This window comes from Lissotriton vulgaris, chromosome 2_1, assembly GCF_964263255.1.
Source record: "Lissotriton vulgaris chromosome 2_1, aLisVul1.2, whole genome shotgun sequence".
In the NCBI taxonomy this organism is placed as follows: domain Eukaryota; kingdom Metazoa; phylum Chordata; class Amphibia; order Caudata; family Salamandridae; genus Lissotriton; species Lissotriton vulgaris.
This window is the reverse complement of record NC_141687.1, coordinates 419075236-419097881: the sequence shown is the minus strand read 5'-3', so window position 1 is coordinate 419097881 and position 22646 is coordinate 419075236. Positions and strand designations below refer to the sequence as shown.

At 43.7% G+C, this 22646-nt stretch overlaps 1 pseudogene; it reads left to right on the top strand.

The window, feature by feature from the left end:
• Positions 1 to 1676: 1676 nt before the first annotated feature.
• LOC147730496 (uncharacterized) lies at positions 1677 to 8363 on the top strand (annotated as a pseudogene).
• Positions 8364 to 22646: the final 14283 nt, after the last annotated feature.

Below are 22646 nucleotides of genomic sequence, written 5' to 3'. Positions count from 1 at the left end.
TTGTCACCTTTGATGATGTTCGCGCAGTTCATGCAACCCATACAAGGATGGGTCCCTTTTGGAAGTGGGTTACCATCAATGGTAGTCTGCAGATGTTTGGGGATCTCTTTGTACGTATGAACTAAAGAGTTCCTAATTGTCCTGTTTCTCCTGTACGAGAACATGGGCTTTGGGATAGGGACCTGTGCTTTGTCTGAAATAAGGTGCCAATTTCTATTTATTATGTTTTTAACCTTGTAACTTACTTGTGAAAAATTAGTCACAAACATAATTGGCTGTGCGTTGTTCTGGTTCTCATTTTTTGGATTGAAAAGGCTATCCCTATTAAAATATTTAGCTCGTTTGAAAGCGTGACGCATCATTCTTTTAGGGTACCCTCTCTCCAAGAATTTTTCTTTAAGATTCATGGCATGGGTTTCATAATCCTCCATTGAGGTACAATTTCTTCTTAAACGGAGAAATTGCCCGAAAGGGATGTTATTTTTCTGTGATGCTGGGTGGTTGCTATCATAATGTAACATACTGTTTCTGTCTGTGGGTTTTGTGTACAGTTCCACTACTAACTGCCCGTCCAGGTGTCTAATAATGATATCAAGGAATTCCACATGGCTCCTGCTAATATGTGATGTGAATTTCAAATTCACATCTCCCATATTTAACCAAATAAGGAACTCATTGAGGGTATCCATCTCTCCTGTCCATATGAAAAAGATATCATCAATATAGCAACCCCATTCCGAGATGTTTTCAAAGAATGGGGCAGCTGTATTGTAGACATGTTTCTCCTCGAATCTTGATACATATAGACATGCCAAGCTGGGGGCACAAGTAGCCCCCATGCTGGTCCCCTTGATCTGTCTAAAGAAGTTTTCTTTATATAAGAAGATGTTATTTTTGAGGATTATGGTAATGCAGTCAATGATAAATATCTGGTGATCTGTCAAGTCCTGTTGGCTGTCTCTAAGGATTTCCTCCATAATCTCAATTGTGTTGTCCTGGGGAATGTTGGTATATAATGCTTCAATATCCAGAGTCACCAGTACCTGTGACTCTGGATTGAAGCTCAGATTCTCAATTTTTTAAATCATGGATGTAGTATCCTTCACATAGGCTTTCTGTTGTTGCACGAGGGGTTGTAAGAACACCTCCACGTACTTGCTCAATGGTTCAGTCAACGACCCTATGCATGACACTATGGGCCGCATAGGGGGGTCACGGATATCTTTATGCACCTTTGGTAGGCCATACAGTGCTGGGATAAGTGGGTCCTTATTAAGCATAAACGCAAATTCTTCTTCGCATATAATCTCGTCCTCTTTTGCCAGTCTCAGTACTCTCTTGATTTCGCCCTTTAAGGTTTGCCATTCCTCCCTATTAGATTTTTTATAATGGTCACTATTGTTTAGGAGTTTAAGCATTCTGTTATCGTAGTCTTGACTATTCATAAGTACTACACTACCCCCTTTGTCTGCCGGCTTCACTATTAGGGTATTATCCTCTTCCAGGAGTTCTAATGCTTTATTTTCTTCCTTAGTGAGATTGTATGGTGTCCAGTTTTTTTGTTTTAAAAGGTTATCTATGCTCTTGTCGACAGATCTTTCAAAGGCCTCAACATCCTTATGTACAGTATTCAGTGGGGGAACCCATGTTGATTGCTGTGTGTGGGGCAGACCAATATGATAAATGCTTTCCAAGAACACGATAGGATGTTGGGGCAGGTGGTGGCATTCATGGAAGGGATGCATGGCGATCTTGCTGGTCTACACAGGACAGTTCAGTCATTGGCTACCAGTGTGTCGTCTGCCATTGTACAGTCGCATGGACTGGGTGCTACTTCTGTTCCCCCATCTACAACACTGGATATCTCAGGGGGGAGTGATTATTCTGACCATGACTCAAATACAGGTTATTGCACTAGAAGCAGCGTCAGCCAGCACGTCAAGGCACGGAGGGCTCAGACACCATCCCCTAGGTCAGCAAAATCTGTTCACAAAGACAACGTCAGATACACTGGAGTACACACACGGGATCCACAATAGGGGTTGGGTGAAATGCCTTCACATGCTACACAGGCATCCCACACAAAAGGTACTCCCAAGGCTAGGGTTACTCCCGGTTCCATGGACACTACCTTGGACAAGGACAGTCAGAAGACGAAGGCACCTCATGAGAGCAGGGACACTCCCAGGGAAAGGGACACTAGGAAGGAAGGAGCCAGTCCCAAGGTCAGGGACACTAGGAAGGAAGGAGCCAGTCCCAAGGGCAGGGACACTAGGAAGGAAGGAGCCAGTCCCAAGGGCAGGGACACTAGGAAGTAAGGAGCCACTCCCAAGGACAGGGACACTAGGAAGGAAGGAGCCAGTCCCAAGGGCAGGGACACTAGGAAGGAAGGAGCCACTCCCAAGGACAGGGACACTAGGAAGGAAGGAGCCACTCCCAAGGGCAGGGACACTAGGAAGGAAGGAGCCACTCCCAAGGACAGGGACACTAGGAAGGAAGGAGCCACTCCCAAGGACAGGGACACTAGGAAGGAAGGAGCCACTCCCAAGAACAGGGACACTAGGAAGGAAGGAACCACTTCCAAGGACAGGGACACTAGGAAGGAAGGGACCACTCCCAAGGGCAGGGACACTAGGAAGGAAGGAACCACTACCAAGGGCAGTGACAGGGACAGTGAAAAGACAAAGGCACCCAAGAAGAGCACGGACACACCCAAGGGCAGGGACACACACAGGAAGGTGTGTTCTGGGGATAGGTACACCACAGACGACAAGTCTGGTGCCAGGAACAGGGCACCATCCAGGGAACAGGGAAGGTCCACAGACAACATTCCTCCAACGGAAATGGATCATCCAAGGGACAAGGCATCTCCCATGGACAGTGGCGCTATCAAGGACAGGCATACATCACCCCTTGATGCACTGAGGCTGCTGTTGTTGAGGGAACGGAATACAGATGTCTCCGCGGTGGAGTCACCCTTTACCTCCACTCCCATCAGGGCCCGTCAGGAGCGGATGAAGGTGGACCCTGTAGTAGTATCCCCCATGACACATGTTGCAGACAGCAAACGACAAGCAGGCTCCAGCACGTCCCCAGAGAGCATTCCCCAGGAAGCAGATGCACCACCCATGGTGGGTGATATTTCTTTTCAGTCCGACCCACTTGCCAGTCCTGTCCTGTCCAGGGTGCAGTCACATATCCCCAAGAAATGTAGACACACAGCATTGACACATGCCCACCCCGATGTCGGTCAAGTGCAACTATCCCCCGCTCCCAGAGCCACCCTGCCTCCTGGCCCATACAGCCCTGTGGCTCATCATTTCAGTGGCCCCAGTGGCGCAGCTGCAGTTGACTCGCATGTGTCAGATAGTGGCACTGTGTCTGTTGTTTGCTGTCATGCATCATGTAGTAGCACTGTATCAGTTGTGCCCTCTCCTGTTTGTGGTGCTGGCAGTGTGTCTGGGTCTGTTGCCCATGTGTCAGTCACTCGGGCTGTGGCTGTGTCTCACACTCCTGTATCAGGTGCTGGCAGTGTATCTGGGTCTGTGGCCCATTTGTCAGTCACTCGGGCTGTGGCTGTGTCTCACACTCCTGTATCAGGTGCTGGCAGTGTATCTGGGTCTGTGGCCCATGTGTCAGTCACGCGGGCTGTGGCTGTGTCTCACACTCCTGTATCAGGTGCTGGCAGCGTATCTGGGTCTGTGGCCCATGTGTCAGTCACTCGGGCTGTGGCTCTGTCTCACACTCCTGTATCAGGTGCTGGCAGTGTGTCTGGGTCTGTGGCTCACGTGTCAGTCAGTATATCTGTGGCTGTGTGTCACACTCCTGTTTGTGGTGCTGGCAGTGTGTCTGGGTCTGTGGCGCATGTGTCAGTCACTCGAGCCGTGGCTGTGTCTCACACTCCAGTTTCTGGTGCTGCCAGTCTGTCCGATGCAGGTACTTCACGCAATCAACCTGATAGTGTGATGTGAGGTGCTGTTGACTTCACTCACATGCCATTGGACATGGTGTGTACATTGTCCATTGTAAACAGTCTTCCACTGCTGTGGTCCTTGGGACGGGTTCATTGTGATTGGTACTTGTGGTGCCTCTGATGTACCTGCTCTGGTGTCCACAATGCCCTGTTGCTGTTCTGATAATGCTAGCTGCCCTCTCATGTGCTGCCTCTGATGTACCTGCTCTGGTGTCCACAATGCCCTGTTGCTGTTCTGATGATGCTGTCTGCCCTCTCATGTGCTGCCTCTGATGTACCTGCTCTGGTGTCCACAATGCCCTGTTGCTGTTCTGATGATGCTGGCTGCCCTCTCATGTGCTGCCTCTGATGTACCTGTGCCTTGCCATGGACTGTTGTTGCACTTAGCCCCTCTCATGTGCTGCCTCTGATGTACCTGCTCTGGTGTCCACAATGCCCTGTTGCTGTTCTGATACTGCTGTCTGCCCTCTCATGTGCTGCCTCTGATGTACCTGCTCTGGTGTCCACAATGCCCGTTCTGATGATGCTGTCTGCCCTCTCATGTGCTGCCTCTGATGTACCTGCTCTGGTGTCCACAATGCCCTGTTGCTGTTCTGATAATGCTAGCTGCCCTCTCATGTGCTGCCTCTGATGTACCTGCTCTGGTGTCCACAATGCCCTGTTGCTGTTCTGATGATGCTGTCTGCCCTCTCATGTGCTGCCTCCGATGTACCTGCTCTGGTGTCCACAATGCCCTGTTGCTGTTGTGATAATGCTGGCTGCCCTCTCATGTGCTGCCTCTGATGTAACTGCTCTGGTGTGCACAATGCCCTATGCCCATGCTCAAGCCTGCACTGTGATGTTACCCCGATTATGTGTAAATAAAGTAGTCAATCATGTGTCGTGGTTTGTCGGAGTCATTCCTGCGTGTGTGATGCAGGTGTGTATTTGCTTCAAGTCAGTGGGTTCAGATACATGACACTCCCCCCTCCCTACGTCACGACCCTTGCAGGTGCTCCCCTCCACACGAATCAGTGGGTGCAGATACATGTCACTCCCCCATCCCTACGTCACGGCCCTTGCAGATACTCCTCTCCAGACAGCGAATGGTTTGTAGCCTACCTGCGTCGTCCTCGATGGCGGGCCATGACTAGGACGTGGTGGATCGCGAAGAGTATCGGGTAAGCGTGTATTGCTGGGTCCATGTCGGCGAGCGGCTCATGGTGGGTATTTTCGCTGTGGGGCATCCGCAGTGTTCAGGCAGGTTGTTTTTCCGCAGCGCTTTTGTGTATTTTCCGCCATCTTGATTCGGAGGACGGTCCTGAACGTTAGTCCGTACGGCGGTGTCTCTGGATTGGTTACGTCCGCTGCGTGGTCGGGTGTAGTTGGGCGGGCGGAGCGTGATCTTCCGTCGTGGACGGATTTTGGCCCATCTTTCCTATCCTGATCTGGCAGACGGAGTGTCCGCGATGGCCGGACGCAGAATAGGCATGTTCCGCTTACTCCGGGGCTACATCCTAATGAGCCCCTAAGAATTTGCCCTTTTAGTTGGAACTAATAATTCATTTGGAAATAGTACCAATGACAATAGTCACAATCAGGATGATATGAAGAAACTAATCGAACTTAAAAAGAAATTGAAACGAATGGAAGCGCAGGGAGAGTTCATGTTGGCCTATTTAAGGGCAGGTATAATACCAACTGGTCTCCGTGTTCGTAATGTCCCTGGACTATTTGTATATCATAAGGAATTTCTGGAGAAATGGAGTATGATCGCCAGCAGGTGCTCCAGAGACCTTATGATTTTAATTGTCGAAATGGCAAAAGAATTATCCATGAACATAAAAACAGAAGTAGAAGAGCTAGAAGCTAAAATTAAGAATGCGAATAGTGTAGAGGAAGCTTTGAAAAAAATTAGAAGAGTCCAACAAAGAGTTAGAATCTTTTACTAACTATTTAAATAAACAAAAAAACGAGAAACTATCTAAAGATAAAAGATTCTACAGTATAGAGGACACCTATCCATATCTGAGACAGGACTTTCATAAACTAAATTATTATACAGACGAAATGAGACTAGAACAGAGAGTTAACACTTTCTCAGATACGTCAGATTCAGAAGGTGAAAACAGCAACACATTCAATCTGAAAATAACTTCTTTTCAATCTAAACGTAACCAATCTCAGCCTTTTTTAGCCAATCTAGGTACACACAGGGGACGTCAGAGAGTCAGATTTCAAACTCAGACCAGAGGAAACTACCAACCCCAACATAATCACCAACCCCAGGACCCTCAACTTATGCGGGAGACACGTAATCGGTAGTATTGGAACCAGGGAATGTGATCCGTATTTTCAACCTGTCCACAGTAGACCTTGATGCCCACAGTACAAGTCTTCTGTCCAAAGGGCTCTCTTATGTACCACATTCCCATGTTAACATTTTTGAACTACATCAGGATATTATTTCTTTTTTTCGTAGAATTAGGCTCAAAAAGTTCTTCAAATCAAGATGAAGAAAGAGGTATGAACCCAGAAATGACTAGAACTGTTAGTTTACCCTCCACCTTCAGTCCTTCTTTAGACCAATTGGGACCGGAAGTGGCTGCGTTTGAATTGGTGGTATTACAGAGATTAGAACAGGCTTTACGCTTCATCCCTAAGCCTTTGTATAACTTAAATAGAGAAGAATACAGAGCATTGATTTCTTTAGCCACTAATAGTGATTTCGTGATAAAAAGCTGTGATAAGGGAGTAGGCATAGTGGTCATTGATGCAATAAACTATGAAAATAAAATGAGAACTATGCTCAGTTATACTGCCTTCTACAAAACTATAAGAGTCAACCCTATGACAGGAATTTCGGAAAAAAATACAGGATCTTACACACCAAGCCCTAGTTGATGGAGAAATAACAATGAAAGAATTTGAATATTTGAATCATCATAAAGGTAAGATAGCATGCATTTACGGTATGCCTAAAGTGCATAAGAACAGTGTTGACCCACCGTATAGACCAATAGTATCTACAATTGGTACCAATACAGAGCCTTTATCAAAATTTGTTGATCATGTATTACGTCCCCACATACCTAAAATAACCTCCTACATAAAGGATACGGGAGAAATGAACAAATAAAATGTTATCCCAAGAAGGACTTATTAGTTACGTTAGATGTAGCATCACTATATAATAATATGTTGCTGGAAGGAGCTATGAAAGCGACCAAGTGGTTAAATGAGGAATACAATATATCTTGCCCCAAGTTGTTCATTTTAGCTTGCCTAAATATTGTCTTGACTGATAATATCATTGAGTTTGGGCATTCTCTCTTTCGTCAGGTAAAAGGCGTAAGTAAGGGCGCTTCAGTTGCGCCCTCCATTGCAAAAATATATATGGCAGTCTTCGAAAAGCGATTTATATACAATGAGATCGCCCCATTTTTTGAGTCAGTCTCCCATTGGTCCAGATATATTGATGATATCTTTTTTATCTGGACCAATGGGAGGGACTCATTACTTGAATTTCTTGAGTAGTTAAACGTTACCAATCAGAACTTTAAGTTTACTGCTCAGATAAAGGCAGATGGAGTGGAATTTTTGGACATTCTTATTTTCCATAATCAAGGTACACTAAAAGTAGATCTATACGTAAAGCCTACAGTGCGGAAAACTGGGTTACATTTTAACAGTTTTTATCCGAGAAATCAACAACAGAGTATCCCCTTTTCGCAATTTTTGCGAGTTAGAAGAAATAGTTCATATTTAAAAGATTACAATAGACAGGCAGCTATAATGAGGATGACATTTTTAGAACGAGGATATCCCCACCGACTAGTGAGGGATTCATATAAGAGCAAGATTCTTCAATAGGGACCTCTTGCTACGACCTAAAGTCAATAAAGAAAAACCCCAGCTTGTCTGTGTCACCAAACATTCTACGTTAGATGCCAAAATCAAACAGATTGTTAATGGCAATTGGCATATTATGAACAGTAATCCTACACAGAATCTTACATTACCCAAACCCCTGTTCGCCCAACGGCGTAACAGAAATATTAAAGATCGTGTTGTACATTCTAGATTCGAGGATCAAACAAAAAAATAGACGTTTTGTACAAAAATCCATAGATACTAATGTACCGATAAGAGAAAGAATGAAATGCTCCTCTTGTAGATCATGTAATATGATCCTAGAAGGAGAGGTGTTCACCTATAATGTTTATACCATTCGGGCCACTGAAATGTGGAATTGTAAAACTTCCAACACTGTTTATTTTATCCTATGCCCTAGTGCATTAGGATATGTTGGAGAAACATCACAGCCTATTCAGACCAGAATGACCGAACATCGTTCGGCCATCAGAACAATGAAGGTCCTATTTCCCATTGTGAAACATATGGACCATAAACCAGAAGAGTTCCAATGGAGAATTCTTGAAAAGATAAGGACCCCAGATAATAAAGGTGGTCTAAAAATCCGCAAGAAGCGAGAGGTATTTTGGATTTTTTCATTGGAAACCTATAGAAAAGGATTAAATAGCGAAATTCCTTGGGAAAACGCTATTACTTAATTATCCAAAGACATCTTCCAGTAGAACTGTGACTATAAATAGAGACTAACAGCTAGAATAGGAATAGGCTAATAGATGAGACTTTAAGGGATCTATTTGGGTTAATATGGTTGGTCATTACAAAACCTATTAATTTTAAGGATCATAGAGATTTTTTGCCTTTGTCGCTGTATTTATGCGGTGTTTGAGGTCATTATTGTACTAAAAACATACACATAAATTTTAATGAACAGAGATATATATTTTTTCTTTTATGTTTTATTATTGCGTTGTTTGAGGTTATTATTGTATCACAAACACACGTTTGTTTTTCTTTTACTACCTTTTACAATAGATTAAATTGCTATACAAAACGTTGAGTAAGATCTGTATAGCATTTAAGTGTTGGGTGAAAAAAGAATCCCGCTCCTTTTCCCTTTGAATTGACTATATTCATAGGTAGTAGATTAGTCCTCTGTCTATGTTCATCATTAGTCGACATAAAGAAAACTGCCCCAGAGACATTGTTATCATACTACGGGATCAGCGTGTTTCCATTGAAACACGCGACTGGTTGATTTTTTATTTTCATGTTTATTTTATTTATAACCTTGTTACTTTCGTGTTTTAAATATAACAAACTATATTCGGAAATGATTGCGGAAAATACTAGATCAACATGATCATATTAGATCACGTGTCCAATGATGGATATAGTGAGAGGACTATTTAAACATTTCCCACGGAGGATCCGGTTTTCTCGGACCTCCCCTTTCCTTGACGTCAGAAGCGGATGAATATCCGGGAGCTTTATTTCCGCTTGATCCGATCGCCGGTAAATCCAGGGTATCTTTTTAATAATATGACATGTTTGTAAATTATAGCTCACTATAAAGTGACTCCCTCATTTTTTTTTTTTTTTTTATTCCATATACCGGTGGGTCGACAGCAGTATCATTGCCGACGACGGGGTTTTAACTTGCATCCTCGATTCCTAACACAACAAGATAACGCCCAAATAACGTACTATTGTCTACATGCATAAGGAATTTATATATCTTTGTGAGCCTATCTTTTATAGACTCTATAGCCCTATATGTATATTTTCTTTTGATCACAAACTTTTATATGACATCTATTTAGTAGATTTATTCATGCACTTCTATAGGGCAAGGTAGCATTTGTAAATAACTCTAGGAGGCACATTTATGAGTGTACACGCCCTAAGGTGCACCCTGCCGTGAGGAGTTCGTGTGAAAAGAAAAAAGTTTTTTTCTTTTTAAAAAGTATATATTATACTTACGGCTGTTAAGCCGTTCGAGACCCAACCAGCAATTTTGCTGGAGTCGTGTACAGGAGGCATGTCAATGCATATCCTCGTGGACAAGCGCAGTGTGGGGGTAATCTTCAAGCCGCATATATTACTGCAGGCGACTCCCCGCCGAGTACCTATTCGTGCACCACTGCGGCCCAGAATCATTTGATTCCGGGCCGCGGTGGTGCACGAATAGGTACTTGGCGGGAGGATCACATTATATGGTCTTGATGAAAGCTGAGCGACTCGGGCTCCAAACAAGCAGAAACATGTTGACCAATTTTTTCACTATAGACTAGGGGTCTTTAATAACTGAGACCAAACCTATGGGTCCATTTATATCGGTTTTTAATCAGTGCAAATCGGACTATTAATAAAGTAGTTGAAAGTCACGAATCTGCACTTTTTAATTTATTTTCTTTTTTGCACTCACTTAGCTTAATTTGGCCTGGAAAACACCCTCAACACACATGAGAACCAGCTCCGCTGTAAACAGGCGTTGAAGCACACTGGAAAGACATTAGGTCTGTCCAGTGGGAACCCAGTGATGAAGCATGTCACCACTAGGTTGGTTAGTGAGGGTTCTTAAAATCACTTTGTATTGTCCCATCTCTCTGTGTTTTTCCTTTTCTTTTCTTACACCTCGTATATCATTGCGAGGCTGTTTATTATATAGAACTTTTCACTCTTCTGTTGATTATTGATAGTAAGACAAGGGGTGTAAGAGTGAAAATCCATACCCTTTCTCTCTTGTTGTTCTTGGAGAATATAAATAGCAAGACATAAGAATATAGCGGTTTATGTTTGTTCTCCTTCTTTGTTTTAAGTCGAACTGCTATTAATCGACGCATAACTTAGAAATGCGAGCGGCACTATCAAACTGAGCCTTTAGATATTTATCATAATATAATATGATACGATATAGAGAGAAAGATTTAAACGTGTTCTGAACTGGATTAGCCATGTATAAGTTTATGAAATTGGAATAACAAATGATGACATCAACTAAAAAGTCCTACTAATCTTTATCACAGCATAAAGAAGAAGGTCCTTATTTAAGATATCCGTAATCACTGTTCCGACTACTATCCCGCTATCATTATAAGGGAATTTTAAGTAAGTTACCATCTTTATGATATACTATGAAGGAAGTAAAGATCTATATATTTGTAAATAAAATCTGAGAATATATTTTTGTATTGTAGAATTTTATCAGATACCGAAAATAGCAAAATAGCTAATGCGTGGAATACATAGTAAATTCTAATATCAGCATGTTTCATGTCTACATCTTAGGTAGACTTTATTCTCTGATAGCGAACCAGAGGATCTTCGTAGATATATCAGAATAGTTGCATTTGAGTACTCAAATAAGACAAGATTTACAATCGTACAATGAGAAGTGTTCACGTATGGAGGAGAACATGGATTATTTGTTTATTGTGTAATATGTGACTGCACAAGTATTTTTCAAGATGTCTTTTTGTACAGTCTTTTTGAATAATATCTTTCATAATTGTCTTGTAGGTAATTTGTGGTAATTTCCTGAAGAAGGCATCCAATACGCGCGTTGACAATTGCTGCTTCTTGATATAAAAAACTCTTTTTAATGAAATGTTAATGATATGTAATTGTTTGTGAATTTTTTGACTAGGATATGTACTGATTGTAAGACATTTTGGGTGCTGTTTTGTTTTGTTTGAATAAGCTTGCATAATATAATCTTTTATAATATTGAATAAAACTAGTTTTTTTAGACATTTAGTTTACGGTTTCTGTTGAACCCTCCACACATTGCTGTTTTTATGATTAATTAGTTGCCTAGGAATTGTTTATCGCACATGTATTTTCACTGTCCTAGGAATTGAACCATTTATAGTTTAGGGGGCCATTGATAATCCCAATATAATAGTTTTTAAGAGAGACAGTCTCAAGAGGTTATTATGCATTGGCTGGGTATTCTTGTTCCCCCTCTATACCTTTTCTGTTTAGCCTCCTTCTTTTTCTTACTTTCACTTTTCTATAAGAGGTTCGCTCCCCTCTCTCAATACAGACCCAAATGGCTAGGATAGCCAAGGAAGGAGGGTATGGGTTCTCCAGGGAGGAGGGAGGGTGTGGGGAGCAAGGGTTTGGGCGGATAGGGGGAAAGAAAGATTTACTTACCTTCGGTAACGATGTATCACAGTCTAGCCACAGATTCCTGAACTTAAAATATCCCCCTGGCGTCAGACTGGATCCGGAAAATATTCAGCAGTATCTCTGCGTGCCGGGGAACAGCTTTACATGGCTCAGTTGACGTCATCCACTGATATGAGCCATACAAGTCCTTCCCGGCGCTCTGACGTCAGTTTTCTACTGTGAAGCTTTTCCACGCCATAACGCGGAGCCACTAGCAAACCCGTGAGTGTGGGAACAGTGTGCTAAAAAAAGATCAAAAATCTTTGAAACAACGACCAGAAATGTAGCACAGTCAAATAGATCCCACACTAATTGATCGCAACTTAGTCAAAAAGACCCTAAGTAATGGTTGAAAATAGAAGAGGGTGGAAGGGAGGGTAAAAGAACATAATCAAGCCCCACACTGGAAGAACCAGCGTGGAAGGACATTGGAACTCACCACCCAATTACGAGAAAAGGTGGAGAAGCACCAGATAAAACAGCATGAGATATCCTACCCCAGAGGGAGGTAAAGCAGACATCCTGCAGGAAGATAAAGACCACCTGTAAGGACGCAAGTGGGTAGAAACCAACCTGAAAAGGTCCTCGCAGAGCAGTGAGAATGGGTGGGCGTTAAGGAATCTGCTGCTAGACTTTGTCTCTACCAGATACATCATTACCGAAGGTAAGTAACTCGTTTATCGGATAGACATCTACCTGCAGATTGCTGAACTTAGAATAGATACCAAAGCTATACACCATTGGAGAAGGGTCTGCGACTGAAACTCACCAAGTTCCAAAGAGAACTCATCCATTAATAACGACCAAAACACGGTGGGGACAGCAATGCCAGCGTGGCTGACACCAGACCCATTAAGCTCTGTAAGGGAGCATTGACAAGGGGAGGCAAGGGCACCAAATCCATCAGAGGACGGTACAAGACCGCTCTCATCCACACGGGTACAAAAGGGAATTACATAACTAGAACAGCCAGTGCATAATGGTAGAAATTCCCACATTTTACCAGTACAAGTTAAACCGAGCACAGGGTCCTAGAGAAGGAACAAAAAAGTATGTCAGAGCATACAAATGGAGCATGAACAGTGGATATCAAAAATGACATGTGGAGGGAAAGATGTCACCATGCAGAGACATACACAGCCATGACTACCCCAAAATACATATATGTGGATGACAGGGATACACATAAGCTGGGGACTGTGAGAACTACACCCACATATGCAAAAGCCCAATTAAATGTAGCATCAACATCACATATGCGTTGGCAAAAAGAGACGGGCTCATCACAAGGTAGGCAACTGGCCAACCAATCCCAGAGGTACACTGGTTAATGGATACTCGCTGTTTGGGCACGAGAGAGGGACGGCACCGATGAGAACCATAACAGGATATAACACATATCAAGACACTACAAAAGCAACATCATCCTCCCCAATGGGGCAGGAACCCTGGTACACCCTTAAGACAGGCAGAGATATTGACCAACACACTAACGAGAAATGAGTTAGTAATACACATACATAGATAATCAGAAAAATGCATACAAATCCATACACTGCCAACATGGCCAGGAGTATCCTGAAGAAGAATACTTCCACTGATAACAGAGGGATCCAGGAACAGGAGTACCTTGAGGTTTTGTAATTCTAGAGTCTGACTCCAGTTTGTTCTGTGCCACCATTTTGTGTTGCCCTCACGTAGGCCTGTGAAGGTAGCCTGGCAAACAAAGTGGCCTGGCCTTCTTAGTTCATGTATACATTAACTAGGTTTCTTTTTGACTCTGAAATGAACTGTAAGAAATTGACCTCTTCTCCTGAAACTGACCTCGCAAAGTCAATTTCCCTGATTGATCTTTGTCTGAGATTGCCAATCAATGTTCAGGACATTGTTAACTTTTAGTTTCCTTGCACATGCCTTATCTTGTTCAGCATCTGTTACTGTTTCTTTTTTATGTTTCTTCATTACATGGGTTATGCTTTCAGTTATAAGTTTGTCCGGCTTGTGGAGATTGAATTTGGGACATTCCTAATAACCCCTTCGATGCTCATGACGGAACGGTTCCGTCATGAGCGTCGATTGGCCTGTGCTCATGACGGAATCGTTCCGTCATGAGCCCGTTGGCTCATTAGAACCTTCGTTTTTTAAGAACAAGGGGAACCCAACGGATTGCTAAGAACCATGGGTATAACTTAGTTATAGTGAGACAATGGAACTTAGCTTATTCAAAAATGCTTGCGTTATATCGTATAGGAACTCGATGGAAGCTATACAGTTTAGGTTGTCCTGGCCCAGCCGGGGCAGGAGTTTATTACCGAAAGACAATGTCAAATATACAATACAATTTTACAAGACACAAGCCTGTGCCGTACTGACAAGAAAGGAAGGAATAGATATAGGGTGAAAAAGAGGGTGGTTTTCAGGCAAGGAAAGGAGAGCAAAGACAGGGCACTGCGAAAAGATGCAAAGGTTGCTAGCAGTGTCGCCTGGAGTGCAGTTTACACGGACATTTGAAATATTACAAGTGTCAACCCACTCTTGGGTGTCGACGTTTCGATCCCTAAGGGCTCTAATAGATACACGGGATCATCATCAGGACTTATTTAAGTAGCAAAACATGCCTGAAATGAATAAAGCCTGCATTAGAGAAAAGGAACAAAGAGAAAAAAACAAGGTATTGTGAAAAATATTTCGCCATTAAAGAATTTATAAAGATTTCAACTGCCCTTATTGTAATTACATTCGAAATCGCAGTGCGAAACCCAGTGCAAAGTGTCTCGTGATGACTTAAAAATTAAGCAGAGCACATTGTCATGATTTCCGGAATCGCAGTGGCATGCGTGAGGTTCATTACTTTGGGGCTATGTAGTGATATGTGAGCCTAATCCAAGTGTGTTGGACAGTGGTAGGTATCATCATATACAATTACTCAAAAGACATAGGGGTAAGGTCTTCCCAAGTCTATTGGTCACTAGCTTTGCAAACCAATAGGGCGATTGGAGAATGAAAAAAGTCTAGCATACCATGTGGTTGAGCTTATACATACGACTCTCTGGGGTTCAATGGTTATTTCAATATCATCGTATTTAAAACTTCAACGTCGGTCTGAAGGTGGCTGCACTGAAATCAAGCAATCAATTAGGGATATACGACCAGTAAAATTCAAAGGACCAGTGAGTACTACCCAAGTTTAAAAGAGATGGTTACCTGCTGTTTCACGTGCAAGCGTGGAACTTGTAATTATACAGACATCAATGGTATCATATTGTCAGTGTTCCCGACTCCTTTCTGGGGAATTAAGCGGAGACTCGGTATTATTACAAAAGTGTTGGGTGTTGACCCATCTGACGACTTCCGCTCAAACCATGTGATCGGTTTCCTTCTTACAAACTAGTCCCGCGGACATGCCTCCACACTGGAACAGGCATTGTCCGAGCACCCCTGGGAGAGGCGACTGGCAGATTTTGTCCAAGTAAGTGAAACGCTCTTGCCCAGCGGCAAGCTCTGATTTACATTCCCTAGATGAACGCGACATTTTCGCCGCGCACTCTGACACGCTATTCCTCCTTTCAGCGCCCGATACTCACATTGTTGAATCCCAGGGCCCAGCAAGTCTGAAACTCTGAATCTGTAAGTAACTTACGCATTTCCTAGATTAAGAGCACGGCAATTGGCCACTACCCAACACTTTTGTAATAATACCGAGTCTCCGCTTAATTCCCCAGAAAGGAGTCGGGAACACTGACAATATGATACCATTGATGTCTGTATAATTACAAGTTCCACGCTTGCACGTGAAACAGCAGGTAACCATCTCTTTTAAACTTGGGTAGTACTCACTGGTCCTTTGAATTTTACTGGTCGTATATCCCTAATTGATTGCTTGATTTCAGTGCAGCCACCTTCAGACCGACGTTGAAGTTTTAAATACGATGATATTGAAATAACCATTGAACCCCAGAGAGTCGTATGTATAAGCTCAACCACATGGTATGCTAGACTTTTTTCATTCTCCAATCGCCCTATTGGTTTGCAAAGCTAGTGACCAATAGACTTGGGAAGACCTTACCCCTATGTCTTTTGAGTAATTGTATATGATGATACCTACCACTGTCCAACACACTTGGATTAGGCTCACATATCACTACATAGCCCCAAAGTAATGAACCTCACGCATGCCACTGCGATTCCGGAAATCATGACAATGTGCTCTGCTTAATTTTTAAGTCATCACGAGACACTTTGCACTGGGTTTCGCACTGCGATTTCGAATGTAATTACAATAAGGGCAGTTGAAATCTTTATAAATTCTTTAATGGCGAAATATTTTTCACAATACCTTGTTTTTTTCTCTTTGTTCCTTTTCTCTAATGCAGGCTTTATTCATTTCAGGCATGTTTTGCTACTTAAATAAGTCCTGATGATGATCCCGTGTATCTATTAGAGCCCTTAGGGATCGAAACGTCGACACCCAAGAGTGGGTTGACACTTGTAATATTTCAAATGTCCGTGTAAACTGCACTCCAGGCGACACTGCTAGCAACCTTTGCATCTTTTCGCAGTGCCCTGTCTTTGCTCTCCTTTCCTTGCCTGAAAACCACCCTCTTTTTCACCCTATATCTATTCCTTCCTTTCTTGTCAGTACGGCACAGGCTTGTGTCTTGTAAAATTGTATTGTATATTTGACATTGTCTTTCGGTAATAAACTCCTGCCCCGGCTGGGCCAGGACCTCATTAGAACCTTCAGCACAGCGCGAGAATTCGCGCCACGCTGAAGGTGTTAATTAACTTTTGGGTTGGGATACTGTTAGTGATACTTTGTTTGAAAATGTACCTCTTTGGCTAGAATTTTGTGCAGTGGGTGTACATTCATAATGTGAATATTGGGTATAAAAGGAGACGTCTCGCCTTAGTAAAATTAGCAGTCTCCTGAGAATTTACACTGTGATGCATTTCTAGGATCACCGTTACTAACTGCAGCTAATAAACTTGGTCTCTGATGCCATCCAGAAGTATTCCGTGTCTCTGTATACAAATACAGGTGAACTTGAAGATCTTAGGCGTGTCCCTGACACCGCTGGGTTAAACCCTGGTTCTTCAACTGGCGCCCAACGTGGGGAGACTTCAGCTGTACTGGTCCAAGCCCAAAGATTGTGAGGAGCCCCGTGAGGAAATTCTGGAGGACGTCCCCAACTTCATCGACCCCTGCATGTCGACGTGGACCGAAGGTTTTTTTTCTGCAAGGCTTCCCCTTTCCGAAGGCTGCGAAGGACTGCTGCCCTGACTGTCGCCCTGTCTTGGACCCTCTTGTGATTTGTAAGGCGAGACGTTAGACGGTCTTCTGGTGGCATGACAGACATTTTGGTTAAGTATAAGTGGGTCGCTCCCACGACTTTGTTTTGTTTCTTGATTTTGATTCGGCCATTGCAATATTCGAAGCCGAGGGGTTCATATATTTGAGAGTATCATTTTTGATAACCCCATGAAGTTTGAAGAAAGACTAGTGCGCTAAAAGATGCCTGGTTTTAGCAAATTTAGGAAATGGTTTTGTTGTAGTTGTAATAGGGATTCCAGATTGAAGGACTCTTGTCCTATACCTCCGGTTGGAACTCCAACTTATGAGCTCTATTCAAAGCATGGTGTAGGTCCCATTACCTTTTATGAAGTATGGGTCCGTTATACAAGGAAAGATGGTGTTTTACGATGGCCCCAACATGGTAGTTTTGAATCAGATGTTTTAGATAACCTAGAAGTTGCGCTATTTAAGAAGAAAGCCCGGCCAGCGATGTTCGACTCTTTCTGCCTTTGGCGTAAGGAAGTCAAACAGCGAGAAATTAAGCAAGCTAAGAGAGATAGGAAGGAAAGGAATATATCGGTAACTCAAGCTGCTAGGCAGTTTAAGGAAGATGAAGAAGATCGGGCAATTGAAGTGTCAGATAGACAACATTGCATGGCCATTGACAAATGTTACCCGGCTTTGCCGCCCCCCCCCCCCCTTTCAAATGTGACTGAAGACCCTGAAAAGGATCCTTTGATGTCACATTTACTGAGATTACCACCCCCTTATGTGCAGGGTGCTACTGCACCTCCGTTACCTCTAGTTGTTGCACCCCTTGTTGTCGTTCAACCCCCAGTTGTTGTTCAGCCACCCGTTGCTTCACAGGTGGTTCTTCTCCCCGGCGCACCTCCTCCAGGGCCGCCAGCCTTGCCTCAAACTCCTTTGCCTTACACTCCTTTATCTTCGACTTCTCTTATTTCTGTCCCTACGTCTGTCACTTTGTCTCCTGTCCTCATGTCAACTTCTCCTTCTGCTCGGCAACGAATGACTGAGACTGTCACTAGTCTTTTGTCTCTTTTCTTTGGGTCACTGACCCCTGTTTCTGAACGTAAGCAGAGACGTAGTCAGCTCCCTGGTCCCGAAGAGCGGGCAGTGTTAGATCTCCTTGCTCGTAGATGGGTTTCGAATACCTCCAAGTACAGTCCACAATTGGTTATGGATATCTTCCTACAGTGGGAGCCACCAAAACAAAGGTATGTTTTTGATGTCATGTGTACCTTCCTTCGTCAGGAGTGGGAAGATAATGAGTTGGGTTCAATTCCACTGGAATTGCTTAATGTTCAGTCTGAATTTGCTAAAGGGACGATAGTGGGTTCCGATGTTGAGGAAGCGGTAGAGACACTACTCATTTTTAGGTCTAGACTTCCACCTCAGTCATTGTTCGTACCTGACCCTTCTGTTAGGAGAAAAGTGAAGCAGTATCCTATGAGAGAGGTTCCCCCTGTATGGAGAGAGGCAGTTGTCGCTGATGCCGCTCATGGTATTGCGGCTGCACCGGCTCATTTTCAGCGAGTGTGGGTGCATGTCCCTTGGAAGAGAGCTGAGGTCCTGGCTCTTAAGCAGACCTTGCCTGACCCCCATAAAAATCCTGCTGGTTATTACAAGGAGTTGTCTTAGACAGTTGATGCGTGTGTTATGAATTTAGCTGACATAGATATGTGGATGGGTAATGTAGTTCCTCAACCCTTGTGGGCGAAGATCCGTCACGAGGATCACGCGCCAGAGTTAGGAGATACGTGGGTTAATATTACGGCTGCAGATGTTCGGCAGGTAGGCGCTGCCAAACCTGAACCCTTAGTTGCAGAACTACCTGGTAGGATTGTTAATTTAATGAAAACTATGATGCCTCCTCTGCGGGTGAATTGGGACAAGTTAGCAGCATGCAAAAAAAAGACAGACAAGAGTGTGTTTGATTTCTTCACTAGGTTTGAGGAAACATTCATTGATCATAGTGGTCAGGACATGAGTACAGAAGGTGGTCAGGTTGTTTGTAGATAAGTTTGTTTTTAATTTACTTCCTGAACTTTCTAATAAGTTAAAGGACTCTGAGAGTTCATGGGCTGTTTTTTCCTTCGGCCCAGATATTGGCTACTGCACAATACTATGAGAATAGAGATAAAGATGAGAAGGATAAAGTAGAGAAGAAGACTAGAGAATTAAAAACTAAAGTTCTTCTGCAGCAGGCTTATCCGCCTAGCCCTAATCAGCGTCAGTTTCAGCCACCTTCCCAGTTTCAGCAACCACCAGTTTCAGAAACTGTTGCAGAAGTCCGAGTCTTTTGCTTCGCGACTCCGGCTAGGCCCTAATCAGTGTGCTTATTGTAAAGAAGAAGGTAACTTCAAGAATAGTTGCCCGATCTTGCTACAGCGTGCGAATGGTATGTCTGGTCTGAGAGGTCGTGGTAGTTTCCAACAAGTACCTAGGGGTAGGGGACGTGGTACGTTTCCTCAGAATGAACGTTCCTTTTCCCCTCAGAATTCTATGAATTATTTTGACCAACAGAATGTTCCGACCGTCCAGTCCGCTCAGTACTACACTGATGATTATTATGTTGGAAGTGAGAGTGCTGGTTTTAATGATAGTTAGGACAGCCATGGACAAAGGGAGGGAGAAGTGTCAGTTCCAGTAGACCAGAGTGGACCTTTTGTTGAAGTGCTTACATCAGGTGTGGCAGAACCTTTTCTTTGGATACTGGTGCAGCAAAGAGTTCTATCATGCACTCTAAACTCCCTGGCGCACCTTTGTCTGGCTTGACCAATGTTTCAGTAGGATTTTCTGGCGCCCCAGTTCGTTACCCGGTTTCTTGTCCTTTGCCCCTTTCTATTGGTCCCTGTGAATTGGAGGCTCCCCTTATTCTAACGACTGGCTGTGGCGAGAATCTGTTGGGTTTGGACTTGTTGAAAAGATTGCATGCGACATTACATTGTTCTCCTTCGGGAGTACATCTTACGGTGGGTAAGAAAGTGATTTCCCCGATGTATCTGTCTAAGGATCACCTTCCACTGGAACTGCGTTCTCTCCCTGCTACACTTTGGGCGACAGGTCCCAATGATGTTGATCTCTTGCAGATTCCACACTACGTTGTTACCCTTAAGTCAAATGCTAAATTACCTGGCATCCCTCACTACAAAATTTCCAGTGATGGCGAAAGAACTCTTTTAGCGATTATCTATGATTTGGTTGAGAAAGGTGTGTTTGAAGAAACGAGAGGTAATGTGTGTAACAGTCCTGTTCTGCCTGTCCTTAAGCGTACTGACTCTTCTCAGCCACCTGTGTATCGGTTTGTGAGCGACCTTCGAGAGTTCAATAAGATCGTTGTGCCACAGTTTCCTGTTGTCCCGGACATTACTGCTTTATTGACTATGATCCCTGCCTCAGCTGCTTGGTTTTCTGTTATTGATCTGAAGAACACTTTCTTCAGTATATCGATTGCTGAGGAAAGTAGGGATATTTTTGGCTTCTCTTTAGGAGTTTCCGGTTTAAGCGCGCTCCTCAAGGTTATTGTGAGAGTCCCTCCATTTATAGTCAGGCTTTGAAAACCCAGCTTGATACTCTTGGATTGCCTTCTGATGCTACTCTTATCCATTATGTTGATGATCTGTTGGTTGCTGCCGATGATGAAGAGATTTGAAAAGAAGTTACTCTTTCTTTGTTGCGACACCTGTCTGACCTTCATCTTAAAGTGTCACCTTCGAAGTTGCAGTATTGCCGCCAAGAAGTGACCTACTTAGGTCATATCTTGTCGAAGGAGGGAAGACGATTGACCCCAGAGCGTATTCAAGCAATTGCCCAAATGACTGTGCCATGCACACAGAGAGAGGTGCGTGCCTTCTTAGGTATCACCTCGTATTGTAGACAGGGGATTCCGAATTTTTCGTTGCTAGCGAAACCTGTTGGCACTTACTCTGAAGGACACACCACGCCCTCTTCCTTGGTCTGACGAATGTCAGAAGAGTTTTTCTGAATTGCGTGATGCATTGTGTTCTGCTCCGGTGTTGGGACCCCCGACTACAGTAAACCTTTTACACTTTATGTAACAAGAGAGAAGGTTGTGCGTTGTCAGTGTTGACGCTACAATTTGGAGACAAGCAGCGCCCATGTGCGTATTTTTCAGCTACTTTAGATCAGGTAGCTAGGGCGTTGCCTAGTTGTCTAAGAGCTACAGCGGCAGCGGCTGTTTCTATCCGACAGTCTGCTGGTTTGGTATTGGATAATACATTGATTGTGATGGTCCCACATGCAGAGGATACCCTATTGAATAGAACAAAGACTCAACATCTTACCAGTGCGCGTTTGTCAGGATATGAGTTGACGCTTTTGGCTAGCCATGTGCACATCAAGCGGTGCAACACATTGAATTCAGCTACATTGTTGCTGATTTTTGTAGAGATAGATGCTCGGGAACAGCATGACTCTTTTCTCCGGACAGAGGAGGAAAACGAAGGGTAGAGTTGATCTGAAGAATACTCCTCTTTCGAATCCTGATGGTACCCTATGGGTAGATGGTTCGTGCTTTAAGCTTCCGAATGGAGAGAGGACTGCAGCATATGCGGTCACAACTTTGCACACGATTGTTGAAACAGCACGTATTGCACAGAATTCAGCGCAAGCAGCGGAGTTGATAGCATTGACTAGAGCATGTGTGTTGTCAAAAGGAAAGAGAGTGAATGTTTATACTGATAGCCAATACGCATTTGGCATGGCTCACAGTTTGTCGCTTGTGGAAAGAGGATTTCTTACTTACCATGGTACGACAATTCAGCATGGACAATTAGTGAGTGAACTTCTTGAATCACTTACTTTGCCGACCCAAATTGCGATAGTGAAGTGTAGTGCGCATAAGAAGGTTACGGATGATGTGGGTCGAGGGAATGCGTTTGCAGATGAAGTAACGAGAGAAACAGCGAAAGATGTGACGAGTCGGATGTATGTTGCAGGTCCTGCCAGATGGGTTGTGGAAGGAGGAATGTGTGCAGATACAACAGAAAGTGTGAAGATGATTCAGGCAGAAGCTCCTGAGAAGGAATGTAGTATGTGGAGAGAGAGTACGGGAATGTTGGATTCAACAGGCTGTTGGGTTGAGTTGTCAGGCACCAGCGATGGTTGTTACCGGATGCATATGTACTTCCAGTGGTTACTATGGCTCATGGGTTAGCTCACATTAGTTCAAAAGGGATATTTAAGTTGTTGGCTCCGGTATGGCAGAATGGTGGAATTCCTAGGTGTGCTAAGAATTTGGTTAAACACTGCATGATTTGCTTGATGCATAATCCTGGAAAGGGAACCCCAACTCCAGCGGGTCATTTTGCTCCT